The following is a 14,445-nucleotide window of genomic DNA, read 5'->3' on the forward strand; positions in this document are numbered from 1 at the left end:
AGTGTTCCAAGAATGAAGATGTGGAACATATACACAATGGAATACTACTCACCCATAGGAAAGGATGAAATATTGCCATTTGCAGCAACATAGATGGACCTTGAAAACATTATACTAAGTGAAATAAGTCAGTCAGAAAAAGCTAAGAACTATATGATTTCACTCATATCTATACTAATAAAAGGGTAATATGCTAATTAGACCAGACATCTTCTGGACATCCTTCCAGACAATGCCACGGTGTCGGGGGCCGAGGCAGAGGTGGTTAGGGGTGATCAGGCCGGCAGGGGAGAGCAGTTAGGGGGATCAGGCCGGCAGGGGAGAGCAGTTAGGGGGATCAGGCCGGCAGGGGAGAGCAGTTAGGGGGATCAGGCCAGCAGGGGTGCAGTTAGGGGGATCAGGCTGGCAGGAGAGGGTGCAGGCCGGGCTGAGGGATACCCCTTCCCCCCCACCCCCACCGTGCACGAATTTCGTGCACTGGGCCTCTAGTGTGGGATATAAAACTGAAACTCATGATCACAAACAGCAGTGTAGTGGTTGCCAGAGGGAAGATGGTGGAGGCAGAAGGGAGTCCTAATATATGGTATCAGGAGAAGATTTGACTGGGTAGTGGGCACAAGGTGCATTATACATCTTGTAACATAGAAACCCTCAGCTGAAACCTGTATGCTCATGTTGACCAATATCACCCCAATAAATTTAATTTTAAGTAGTAAGAAAATAGATTTAATAGAACAAAAAAGCAGCGTGCACATCACACCAGTAATTTCTAATGATATCTTCTTTATTCATGTAAATACTTCCCTCCAACACACACACACACACACACACACACACACACACACACACACATCCTCGACCCATTAGAACAAAGAAGGAGAAAAAAGATAACCAAGAAGAAAATTCATTAATTTTGCACTTTGGAGTCTCTGTGTGGGTGCTGGCTTACCACCTCCCTTGGGGAAATATTTTTAGGAAGAAATTGGTCCCCCTCACAAGCACCCCTTCCCCACAACACATCACTGATTGCGGAAGGTGTGACAATGCCTTCCTGAGACCAGGAGAAAGGGTTGTCACTCTTTTGTTGCACAAGCCGGAAGCTGGAGCAAGAATCTGCTCAGATGCCATTGGCAACTAACAGCTTTCCAAGGCTTTAGGAAAATAAAGAAAATCAAGTAGAAACCAAAGATTCTTGAATCGGATAATCACTGACTAAGATTGCACATGGCCACCAGTCTGGATTTTACAATGGTCTAGCAAGCCATAGGATCTGGACCAACCAAGCCTTTGTGAGTGACAAGCTGGGAATCATAGCGTTGCAGTTACCGCAAGTTAGTGCCAACTTTGCTATTATATAGCTTTACCCCGCTGCACTTTAATCTTATTTTCATATGTGAACACCAGAGATTGGCCAGGAGATCACTTTTACCCTGAAATTTCAGTAGCTATGGGGGCCTCTCTCTCTCTCTCTCTCTGTCTCTCTCTCTCTCTCTCTCAAACACACACACACACACACACACACACACACACACACACACACACCAATTGACACAGAACCTCCTATTCCTAAGCTGGTGAGCGTTTTATTTAATAATTTAATATTTGGAAACTTACTGATTTCCTATGCCTGTTGGAAAGACCAAGCTGAGTGAGGGTGGGAGAAACGCTGTGCTTCATCATTTGTTCCCTGCGGCTGGCTGTCTCCATTGTTGACTTTAGTGGCAAACCTTGTAATCCTGCTCTTGCGGGGGAAGTCTGACACCTTGAGGACTGGAGAGGGGGTGCGGGAGCCCAGACGAGCACGAGTGGGAGAAGCTTTGAGAGTTGCCAAGTGGGGGTGAGGTTACTCTTCCAAGTCTGGAGGCCTGCCTCCTGGATGCTTGTTCTTTGGGGTGGGAGCAGCGATTCTGAAGCAGAGTCCTGGCACGAACTGAAGCCGGACATCTCAGCAGAGCTCGCCTAAGCCTGCAGGTGTGGCTTGCTGTCAGAACCACTGGCTGGATTCTGGCCACCAACACGCCTGGATGAAGACCGGCCTGTGGTGAGCTCCCTACCCAACTGGCTGCCTCGAGGCCCCGTGGAGACCATCCCGGGGCAGGGGAGCTGGGGGCCAGGCGTCCGCGTCTGCCAGGGCGCTGGGTCCTCCACGGACACGCAGTGCCGTGCGTGGGACGCGCATCGTCAGGGACTGTCCCTTCCAAGACGGTCTGTGCGGACGCGGGGTCCGAGCCCGCGGCGCCCAGGCGGGGTCCTTCCTCCGCTCACCGGCTGTCAGTCGTGGGAACGCTAACGCTGCCCCCGGGGTCGGTGGGGCGGGAGGGCGGTCTCCGCTTCCCGGGGCTCACCTACAGCGCAGGCCCCTCCCCCACCTCCGAGGCGTCGCTCTGGGAGCGCTCTCTCCGCCCAGTTCCGTGCCGCTGCGTGGGCTCCAGCTTCCTGCGTCTTCCTTCAGATGCTTGGAAACTCCGCAGAGACCACGGAATGCCTTAGAATGTTCCCGGCGCCGCCCTTGGACTGATCCCCCTTCAGCCAGAAGACTGCGACTCCGCAGGTAAAGCGGGTGTCGCCTCGTGCAGCTCCATCTGACCCGAGTGGCACTGTCGCCTTTCTGGGATCTCGGCTAAGTTTCTCCAGCCCCTGGGAAGCCGGCTTTCCGGGGAGGCGGGCTGACATCTCTGGGGGATCAGGAGTTCAAAAGGCTCCCGCTGCATGGTTTCTCTTTAAACTCTACTGGATTGTGGAGCTTCCTGTGGCTGACCCGTGCTGAGCAGGAGTTTGGGGATGCTTCCTAGCCTCTCACCACACCCCGCTTTAAAGCAGGGGAGAGGGCTAAGAAGGACCCCCCGTGTGATTTATAAGGCAAACAAAGCAGCTGCAGGCAGCCACGATGCCGGGAGGACAGCTGTTCTGTTGTTTGTGTGTGTTTTTACCCTTTTATGCATTGGGAGAAAAGAAAGATCTTGGTGGCCACTGGGAGTATATAAGTGAGCCCTCCTAGCCACTCTGGATTCCTAAACTGGGGGAGTGAAGGAAGGATGGTGATCAATATTCTGTCGATCAATTACACTCTGCGTCATTTTTAGTCTCTATCAAGAAACAGAAACCCTGTTGCTGGACCAAGTCTTGGGATTCCTAGTACGCTTGGCAACTGTAATTCCAATGACTCTGTTTACTACTTAGGTAAATCACTGAGCTTCACAGCACAACTTGTTCTAGCGGTGAACGCTCCTGCCTTTTGTTACTAGAGGACACTGGAAGGGAATAGAGTTTGAGAGAGTCAGAAGGGAACTCTTGTCTGTATCCACTATGTTGTATCCCTGTACACAGGGTTTCTTATGGGACTTTCCCAATTAAATTCCCCACCTATAAAATGCAGCAGGTTGCTTATTGAGTAAGCACAAAGCCAAATGAGTGAGAGAAGGCAGAAGCAAGGTTTACTTGTATTATTAAAAAGAAACTTAGAACATTCTTGTAAAACGGAAAAAAATGTCAGGTATCCTATATTTTTTAACTCTCCTATCATATTACAAATTACAAAATCTTTAATAGAAAAGGTTAACTAGAATTTTTAAAAGTAAACCTTTGAATTAAATAGTGAGAGTATGAGTGGGTGGATTTGTTAAAACATTGCAGTCATTATCATAGTGGCATGATTGTATTTACTCTTACATTTGTAATATTTGTAACACCTACTTCTCTTCACCTGGACAGTAGATCAGGAAATACTCCCCGTTCCCCTTAAGTATTTAAGGCAAAAAAATCAAGATATAGGGATAACTAGTACTTCAGATATTAAGTCAAAATTTAATAAGACATTGTTTTTTTGGGGGGGAATTTTTTTTAAATTTCTTTATTGGTTATGGTATCACATAATTGTCCTCATCCCCCTATTCCCATCCCGAACCCCTCCCCACGTATGCCCCCACCCTCTTGTTGTCCATGACCACTGGTTAGGCTTATATGCATGCATACAAGTCCTTAAGAAACACTTAAAAACTATATGAATTAATGCAGTTAATGCAAATCAACACATCAGTAGACATTAAATGGACTTTATCGAAGTAATATATGAAAATGTCTTTGATTAATAAAGCTTGGCACAGACAGACAGAAAGTTCTTACATTGTTTAAGAGTCTAGAGAGCTGGAGAGCCTTTCAATGTAACTGTTCAGAGCTCAACCAGTCTGCTAAGCTTGTGGGTGTGAAGACGTCACAGATTTATGCCAAGAAAATGATGCACAAAGAGAAATAGAGGTCAAAGAGATTGATCCATAAGAGACGCTTAATATTCATTGAGTGAATAAATATATATGTTCAGATAGACAGATAGTTAAAATAAGGCATAGTGAGAAGATGTGTAATTGCAAATTTAGAAAATTTCTTCCTCTTAAGTAAGAACTTGTATATGAGCATTCATCAAAACAGAGTATCTAAGCTTCACAGACACAAGAAACTTGTCTCTGTAGTAAAACCTGTCAAACATTAACAATGTTTCTAAAAAATCTTTGCTATTGAAACGTAAAATAACTTTCAATTTACTTGCTTAATGGTCATTCTCAAAGATTTGTAAAGGGTGGATACATTTCCCTTATTTATAACCTTTAAAATTTTTCCATTTTTATGTTGATCATTTTTCTGTTATAGTTATTATTGGAAGGTCAAGATAAAATAAATGGACAGAGAAAACTATGAAAAAATTAATGCCCTCTATGAATTTCATGCCCATTTTGGTTATTAAAATAGCAAGAGACCAAATAACTTTCCATATAAGATAACCTTAATTAATTCATACTTTACATAAATAGGTAACACCAGAAACTTTGCTTTTATTTTTTCTCATTAGGGGAAATTTGAATATCTTGTTAAAGATACATATTTTAAACTTGTAAACCCTGTTATTAACATGATTAAATGTTTATCAAAGTATAATAATAGCCCTCAGAATGTTTACTGATTAACCCTACAGAATTAAAAAAAATCCTTTTATAAATATATTGTTGAAAATATTGTCATATTTTTATCTGCATGTTTAACTGCCCAGATAAGTGATGACAATACATTTAGCAGCTGAAAACTGAAATTATCTACCTTTTCTAATTGATGCATATCTCGGAACAAAAATAAAGATATGCACATATTTGTTCAGTATTTAATAATGTAAATATCAGTGCTTTAAAGAGATGAAGGATTTTGTTAATGAAGACAAATACATAAAAAATGCTAAACAGTACTAGGACAGTAAAACTGGGGACTGAATATTTTCTCATTAAAATGTTATTGTTTCATTTTAAAAAAGAAGCTCAAGTTTGGTAAAGAAAAATATAATAAACTCTTAAATTTTCTGTTCCCCAAATTATAATTGCTAAACATTATACAAGGTCAGATGTAAGGTGCATCTTGCCTTTCTACATTATGTTGTCTAGACTAAATTGAAATCAGTGTGACTCAACTCTTAAATATCTATGGAAAGCCCACCATAAGCATTTTGGTTCTCATTAAAAATGGAGACAGATCAAAACAAAAAACTTACCTTTTCTCCTAATTTATGCCCTGTCACCTCCCATACCAAGTAAATATTAAAACTGGTTAATTCAACCAAACTTTAATTGGACATTTACTTCTATCTAGTTGTGATCTTTAAAAAAAATGCTTTAGAACTCTTTCCTCTCCTCTCATCTGCATTTAGACCTCAATATTTGAAGAAATTTGAGAATATTTTGATCAGGGATATAATATCAGGAATATATCTTTTTAATCAGCACAAATATAGACCTGGTCTCTTGAGAACATTAGTACTACTAAATAACTCTATGATGAAAATGAGTTTAGGAAAATATGTCATTCATCTTTGAAAATGAAAATTAAAGACATGCATTGAAAATATCAATTTAAAACTACATTGTTCTATGAACAGTTTGGTAAATGAAGTGGCCTATTTAAATTTTTAAAAAGTCTAATGATCCTTCTGGAAGTTCAATTTTACTTAAATAAGTTATGAAAGATAATAGTTTCAGTACTTGACCTGCTTTTTAAATTGAACTGTAGATGATATCCCACTAATATTAGTGTATGTTTTGTCTCCTTTTTAAAAAAAGTTTTCTTTGAAATACAGCATGATCTCACTTACATGTGGAATCTAATGAACAACATACACTGGTGAACAAAAATAGGTCCAGAGATGTAGAAGAATCAAACAGACTGTCAAATCTCAGAGGGAAGGCAGGGGAGGGTGAGTGGGTGGGAAGAGATCAATCAATGAACTTGTATGCATGTATGCGTATCCCATGGACACAGGCAGTAAGGTGGTGAAGGCCTAGGGTCGGGGGCCGGGGCAGGCTGGGAGAGATCAATGGGGGAAAAGAAAGGGACATATGTAATAATTTCAACAATAAATATTAAAAAAAGATGTCTGAAAAAAAAACAGCAGTGTCATAGAATCATTAAGAGGTAACAGTTTTACATTTAAAAATCAGAAATGCTAATTAAAACACCAATTTAAAAATATGCCTTGATGGCTTTATCTAGCATACTGCATTCTTTTTTTGAGAAATAGCAGGTGCAATGAGATGAATCAGATATGCATTTATTATATTCTGCTTGTAGTTTGCTCTTATATTTTATATATGTTGAAAAAATCAATATAACTAATTTGCTTGAATAAGTAGAATTAAGAGTTAAAGTTTATTTAAGACAGGAAAACAGGAACTAAGATGAAAATAAAAAAAAGAAGAAGAAAAGGAGGGACTCAATATTTGTAGGTACTTAATCTATGCTAGTCACTATGCTAGAAACTGAAAACATTTTTTTCATGTTTATCTTCACATCTACTTTAAAACTGAAGTACTATTACCTTCTTTTAAATAATCTGAAATATTAAATTTCTAAAAAATTCACAAAGCAATTAGAGAGTCAGGATTTGAACCTATATCTACTTCTACCTAAAGACAATACACGTTGTACTTAATTCTAATAGCTTCAAAGATAAAATTAGCAATCTTTTAACAAGATTTTTAATTCCATTGGATTCTTACAGCTATTCGTTTCTTTAATTTTTAAGTTAATGTAACATTGGGACTTAAATCCATTACAATACTACAAATTTAGAACAATATTCTGTTAACTAAAGCTCCATAAGTTTTGAAACACAGCAGGAGATATGCTACTCAAGAAGGTTGTTTTCAAAATTCTCTCCTTTCTTATTCTTGAATATAAATGTAATATATGTGGAAAGGGAAACAAAGGTTTATTCTTTTCATAGATAAAATTCAATGCTATATATTTTTAAAAAATAATTATGATATAATTTCTAAATTGTAAGTTTTCATTCAAACTTTAGAACATCTGTAGGCTATTAATAAAATATCTTTGTTTATAAAAATAGCAGTCATGTCAAGACATGTTAGGTTAATACTGCATCTTATCAGTGTCATATAAATTTTCTCCTCATGTGGTTTTGTCTTAATTTTATCTGAATTTTTAATTGCTTATTTATTTTTAATGTATCTTGATATTTAATGCGAGTAGCTCTCATTCATATATTTCTGAAGTCATCTATTACCTGACAGCACATTTTAAGAAATTTGCCATATTTTTTAAACCTATACCTGCAGTTGAAACTGATGTGGTTATGTCCAAAGACCTATTGATATTGAAGTAGTATAGCATTGTTGGATATATGTAATACCATTACAAAAAAGAGCACTGAAGTGATAGCCATTCAGTAAATATTTGTTGAATAGTGTTAAATGAATAATTGAATATACGGATTAATGAAACTTGAGTAAGATCTTCATTTTTGCATTTTTTGGCAAAGCGCCTTCTGCATTTTTTTCCTCTCAAAATGTTCTCCAAGCACTTAAGCCTAGCTCCAGGTGTCACAAGTAAAATAAGCAAAACCCTTGTTATATGCTGTCTGGCAGGTGGGTAGAGGACTATCTCCTGAACTAGGCAGTAAACCCCTTTAGGAAACCCAGAGGATGCTAAAAAATGCAGGAGTTTTTACCTGAATTTGAACATATTTATTTATATAATGAAGCCAGCTATAATAATAAAATTGCACTTTGGTGATTATAGAGAACTATATTATTACCTATATTTCAAAAATAATTAAGTTACTCAAAGGACATAACTTCCATTCAATTATTCCATAATGCTTATTTTTCACAGGATTTATAGAACCAGTTATTAATGTGTTTTAGTTAAGTGGTGCTGTGCTGGAAATCTTAAGAGAAAAGCTTTTCTTCCATTACACTGTGAGAAATGTGGGTAGAGTTGAAAGAGGACAGATACAAGTATTCTCAGGAATACCTACTGAAGTAAAGAAAGCCATAGACTTTTGTTGTTGTCATTGTTGTAATCCTCACCAGAGGATATTTTCTCCATTGCTTTTCAGAGAAAGTGGAAGAGAAAGAGGGCAAACCAGCAACCCAGGTACATGGCCTTGGCTGGGGGAATCGAACCTGGGTCCCTTCCGTGCATGGGCCAATGCTCTGTCCACTGATCACTGAGCTACACAGACCAGGGCAGCCATAGACTTCTTTGGAGTGATTATATTTGGCAAATTAAGTTGAAAATTTATGTCAAAGTCTTGGCAGTACATGGTACCCAATTGGAAATAAAACAAAACAAAACATTGGTTCTTGTTGGAAGAAATTCACATGTATCCTCCTTGCCTCAAATTATTGTTTCCTATAAGAGTAGGATTTAGGTTTTCCAACTATGAATCAATGATAAATTTAAATAGCATTATTGATGGTATTAATGATGCTGTTTTTGTATATATAGATATTACTAAATTACCTTTCAGAGGCAATGCATTTTAGGAGATACGTTTTTTCCAAAGTCTTGATGGATTTATTGTGATACATTCACATTTTGCCCAAGCCCCTTGTAACCAATCAAGCAAACCTAAGAGAAGAAGCCAGTTTTAGAGGTAGGGATGTAGTGACTTGGATTCTACCCCCTACACCCTTTCCTTGGGATCTAAAAGATGTTGAATCAAGATATTGTTGGAAATATCCATTCTACAGTCATCTAGGTATTCTCAGTATCCACTGTGTATGTTCTTTAGTCAGCTCTTCTGTCTAGAGCTAAGAATATTTTGAAGACTTAAAAATAGGCCATATTTTCATGATATTAAATATTGTGAAAAGAGGACTGAACTAGCTACATTGATTTTTGTAAAATCATTTTTTGGGACCTATATCCCTAGGACTACCCACACTTTGCCAGAAGTTTTGCTTTCTGAGAGTTACGTGAAATAATTAGAATGCCTACTTCTAAGCCTCTGAGAACCTTTATAATTAAGAAGAAATAAATATTTCTAAAGAAAACTCAAATTTTAGGGTTATTGTTGTTCTGTAGGATATTAAATAGCCTTGTATCTAAAAAAAAAAAGTATGTCCCTCTGCATGTGCTATATAAGAAGAAAATGTTGGCAGGGAGAAAGACTTATTTGCTTATCTGGTTCAATTTAATATCACAGATTAACATTTTCATTTGTAATGAGCAAGTATAGAGAGCTGAACTGCATATTTTCATTTTCTTGCAACACAATGAACCAGCAAATGATTTTGCCCTTTCATGAATAAAAGAAGATTTAATAAAAAATATTTCATTATAATAGTAGTTATAAAAAAGAATTTTTCCAACATGTAAAATATCAACAACTTTAACTTTAACTTGGAGAATAAAAATTGTTTTGTTTTCTGTTATACTTAGCAGTGAACCATTAAAATCTGAACTTAAAGCACACGTTTTAACATGCTTAAATACTTTCTTACCAATTATCTCATACTTGTAATTGAAATATTGGATACAATTATATATTGAAAATTCACTCTTTCAGAATAATATTTAGTAGTATTTTTTGACAACAAAAATGCAAAGGATCTTTTTTATAATGTAATATTTTAAAAAATATCATAGATATTTACAATGTAAAACAGGGGCAAGAGACAAACTGATTGAGAAGATCTAAACACATTAACTATTTGAAATGATCTATCATTGACTAATCTACATATATTTGAAACATAACTTTGATTCATTTCAGTTTATTTAATGAATGTATATGAAAGATGAGCTACATTATTATAATGCTATTATTGGTATTATTAGTCAAAATAAGATCTTATCTATAAATATATGAGTATTATGTGTGAAAATTAATGTGATTAAAGTGAATCTCTACTCATAAAATGAATTGGTATTCATTAGCTTTGAGAGAGTGTCAGGATCTGTCAGATTTTATTTTGATTATTTTAACCATAACAAAATGAATATATACAAGTATAGTAAAAAGAGTGACTGCTCAAAGGCTTTTATTTCCAATGCAACATTAAAAAATATCTACTGCTTGCACTCTATTCGTCCTCTACTTACAGGTGGATGTATTCAATTGTCTACATTGGTCCTGGGTTTAAGGCTCTCCTCTCATGGACTGGAGGGAGGCTATGACAGGAGTTGCCATATATAAATCCACATTCCCTGATGCCTTCATCAGAGCAGGGCTCTTACACATGTAGATGGCAACAATGATGATAATTTATTTTTTCTGATCATTGGTAAAATTTTGAGAAATTTAATAGAAAACTCTACTAAATTATGACTTCTGATAAAATACCATTACGAGTTTCTATTCTTTAGGTTACAAGTAGAAGTGTTTTGTGTTTTTTCTAACATATTTAAGAAATTAAGCCAATAATGGCTTAAGGAAAGAATTATAAGGAAGTCTATTGTGTTAAAGAAAAATTATCACTTGCACTCTCTGCTTCATTAAAAGGAAAAAAATCATTACAGGGTCATTGCTGGCATTTGGGGCCATTTTTGTGTTTTAAACTAAAATGAATGCTCACTATAATTGTAAGGATAAGTACTAAAATATTCACTACATATCTAATATTGTCAAATATCTTTCCTGAAACAGTATATTACTTATCATATATTACTGATTTATTAATCATAGGTAACTATTTTTAAAAGTTTAACATTCTAATTTTAAATACTTTTTTCCTAAAAATTTTAGCAATGTACTGAAAGTGTTTGCCAATTATCCTATATAATAAAGAGGTAATATGCAAATTGACTATCACTCCTGGTTGCAGTTGGGGGCAACCAGGCCTGCAGGGGAGGACAGTTAGGGGAAACCAGGCCAGCAGTGGAGGACAGTTAGGGGTGACCAAGTTGGCAAGTGAGGGAAGTTAGAGGTGACTGAGCCAGCAGGGGAGGGCAGTTGGGGGCAGCCAGGCCAGAAAAAGAGGGCAGTTAGGGGTGACCAGGCCAGCAGGGGAGGGCAGTTAGAGACAATTGGGCCAGCAGGGGAGCAGTTAGGTGTTGATCAGGCTGGCAGGGGGTTGGTTAGGGGTGATCAGTCTGGCAGGCAGAAGCGGTTAGTGGCAATCAGGCAGGCAGGCCGGCGAGCAGTTGGGAGCCAGCAGTCCTGGATTGTGAGAGGGATGTCCGACTGCCTGCCACTGGGATCAGGCCTAAACAGGCAGTTGGACATCCCTCGAGCGGTCCCAGATTGGAGAGGGTGCAGGCTGGGCTGAGGGACACACCCTCCCTCCGTGCACAAATTTCGTGTACTGGGCCTCTAGTTTGAAATATAAATGTAAGTTAAACTAATATAAAACATTTACCTAACTTTTGATGAGCTATTTTTACCTTTATTTACACTAGAGTAGGCTGAATTAAAGTTGAGGGATAGTATATTCATCTTTAGAAAAATAAAATTTTATGTGTGTCCACACACATGCATTCTTGGGGATAGTAGACTGAACTGAAAAAATTAGGCAGAATGTTTTCTTTAAAGAAATTATACTCATATGGCACAGTATAGGTACATAATTATACCCATAGAGAAATAAACATAGCAACTACAAAAGTGTTTTGGAATATTTAACCTAATTTTTAAAATTTATTATGTTTGATTTCAGAGAAAAGGGGAGAGGGAGAGACAAACACCAGCAATGAGAGAGGATCATTGATGAACTGGGTCCTGAACAACCCTGACTGGGGATCAGGCAGAAAATGAACTGTGAATTCCTGGTTCATAGGTGATGCTCAATCAGTGAACACCAACTGGACAACCTAATTTTTTATTAGCATACTAATGGCCTGGTGCACGAAATTCATGCATGGATGGGGGGACTCCCTCAGCCCAGCCTGCACCCTCTCCAATCGGGGACCCCTTGGGTGATGTCCTACTGCTGGTTTAGGCCTGATCCCTAAACCAGCAGTCGGACATCCCTCTCGCAATCTGGGACCGCTAGATCCTAACCACTCACCTGCCTGCTTGCCTGATCGCCCCTAACTGCCTCTGCCTGCCTACCTGATTGCCCCTAACCTCTCTGCCTGCCTTCCTGATCGCCGCTAATGGCCCTCCCCTGCCGGCCTGATCTCGCCCCCAACTGCCCTCCCCTGCCAGCCTGATCTCACTCCCAACTGCCCTCCCCCGCCAGCCTGATCTTTCCCCCAACTGCCCTCCCCTGCAGGCCTGATCTTGCCCCCAACTGCCCTCCTCTGCTGGCCAATTCGGTTCTGATTGGTCGGTTTCTATGCCAGTCAGTGTCAAAACCTCTGCTTCCTAGGCAGCCATTGGCTCTTAACAGTTGACCCAGATTTGGTTCTGATGGATCAGTTTCTATGCCAGTCAGCATCAAAAGCTCCGCCTCCTAGGCAGCCATTGGCTCCTGGCACTTCACCCAGATGTGGTTCAGATTGGTCAGTTTCTTTGCCAGTGTCTCTGGGACAATCAACGGGGCATGATCAGAAAGGCAGGGCTGATCAGCAGCCCCGGTGGAGGCCTGGAGAGAAATGGAGGCATGGCTGCTGACCCGGCCTGGAGAGAGAGAGGCAAGTGCTGATCAACAGCTGCCACACAGGCTAAGGATCAGACTTTGCTTCTCTCCTCAGGCCTCTCTCCAGGCCTGATTCAAGCCCCCTCAGCAGGCAGTGCTGGGTCACCGCGCCTGCAGCCACAGCAGTCAATGCTGGGTTGTCATAGCAACCCAGCGCTGACTGCAGGACTGACTTCTGGTTGGTCTAGCCCCAGATCGTGATGGACCCAGGATTTTTATATATTAGGCCTAGAGGCCCAGTGCACGAAATTCGTGCACTGGCGGGGGTGTGTGTCCCTCAGCCCAGCCTATACTCTCTCCAATCTGGGACCCCATGAGGGATGTACGACTGTCCGTTTAGGCCAGCAGGCCTAAACGGGCAATTGGACATCCCTCTCACAATCCAGGACTGCTGACTCCCAACCGCTCACCTGCCTGCATGCCTGATTGCCCCTAACCGCTTCTGCCTGCCAGCCTGATCACCCCCTAACTACTCCCCTGCCAGCCTGATCGATGCCTAACTGCTCCGCTGCCGGCCTGATCTCCCCCAACTGCCCTCCCCTGCAGGGCCGGTCCCCCCCAACTGTCCTCCCCTATAGGCCTGGTCACCCACAACTGCCCTCCTCTGCAGGCCCAGTCCCCGCCCCCCCATCCCCAACTGACCTCCCCTGCTTCTGAGAAACACCATCTAAGGATGTAAAGTTCCAGTATGGTGATAAACTTGTCCATGTATTCTAAAACAGTATGACCCATATCCTAATGGCGATGCAATATTTGTACCCATGGAAGCAAAAGCAAAAGAACTATTTATGGAATGAATATTTTCCATGAAATTTTTACTGTCAGAATCTTCGTTTGTCATTAATCTTTTTAAATATGCTGGGTATTCTGGAAAATGTATATCATTTAGACAGACTTTACCTTTGCTACAACATCAAGTATATTTCCCATCGGATGGTTTTTCATCAGAGAAATTTAGTGATAGGCAAAATTGATATCTGACAGTCATTCCACCACAACTATGTTGGAGAATTGCATCCTCATGTACTCCATTTTTGCTGAGAAGGCAGTTCCTACCAGTATTGGTAGTACTTGTTGATGACTGTTCTGTAGACATATTCTGTTGTCACCACCACCTTCTTTCAACTTCAAAGGCACGTTGGTCTTTAGACATTTTCTGTTGATGATGCCGGCTATTTTCGGCTTCAGAGTTACAATTTGCCAATAGTAGCTTTTCAGATACATTCTGTGACAGGCTCCGCCTTCTTTCTTTCTTTCTTTTTTTTTTTTTAATTTCTTTATTGATTAAGGTGTCACATATTTGTCCTCATCCCCCCATTCCCATCCCACACCCCTCCCCATGGATGCCCCAACCCCCTGTTGAACTTAACCATTGGTTAGGCTCATATGCATGCACACAAGACCTTTGGTTGATCTCTCCCCCCTCCCCCCACCCTCCCCTATCCTCCCTCTGAGGCCCGATAGTCCGATCGATGGCTCCTTGTTTCTGGTTCTGTTGTTGTTCATCAGTCTATGTTGTTCATCATTTCCTCTAGATGAGCGAAATCATGTGTCACTAGAGATATACTTATAAGAACTGAATGTG

General features: G+C 39.9%; 1 protein-coding gene across 1 annotated transcript in view; it reads left to right on the top strand.

Moving 5' to 3' along the window:
* Positions 1 to 1,848: 1,848 nt before the first annotated feature.
* TRPC4 (transient receptor potential cation channel subfamily C member 4) overlaps positions 1,849 to 14,445 on the top strand; it is a gene marked incomplete at its 3' end in the record, with an annotated part of 376,713 nt that continues 364,116 nt past the window's right edge. The window contains exon 1 of the mRNA XM_079779004.1: positions 1,849 to 2,551. The remainder of the gene's footprint in view (positions 2,552 to 14,445) is intronic.

This window comes from Cnephaeus nilssonii (assembly GCF_951640355.1).
Source record: "Cnephaeus nilssonii genome assembly, chromosome: 8".
In the NCBI taxonomy this organism is placed as follows: domain Eukaryota; kingdom Metazoa; phylum Chordata; class Mammalia; order Chiroptera; family Vespertilionidae; genus Cnephaeus; species Cnephaeus nilssonii.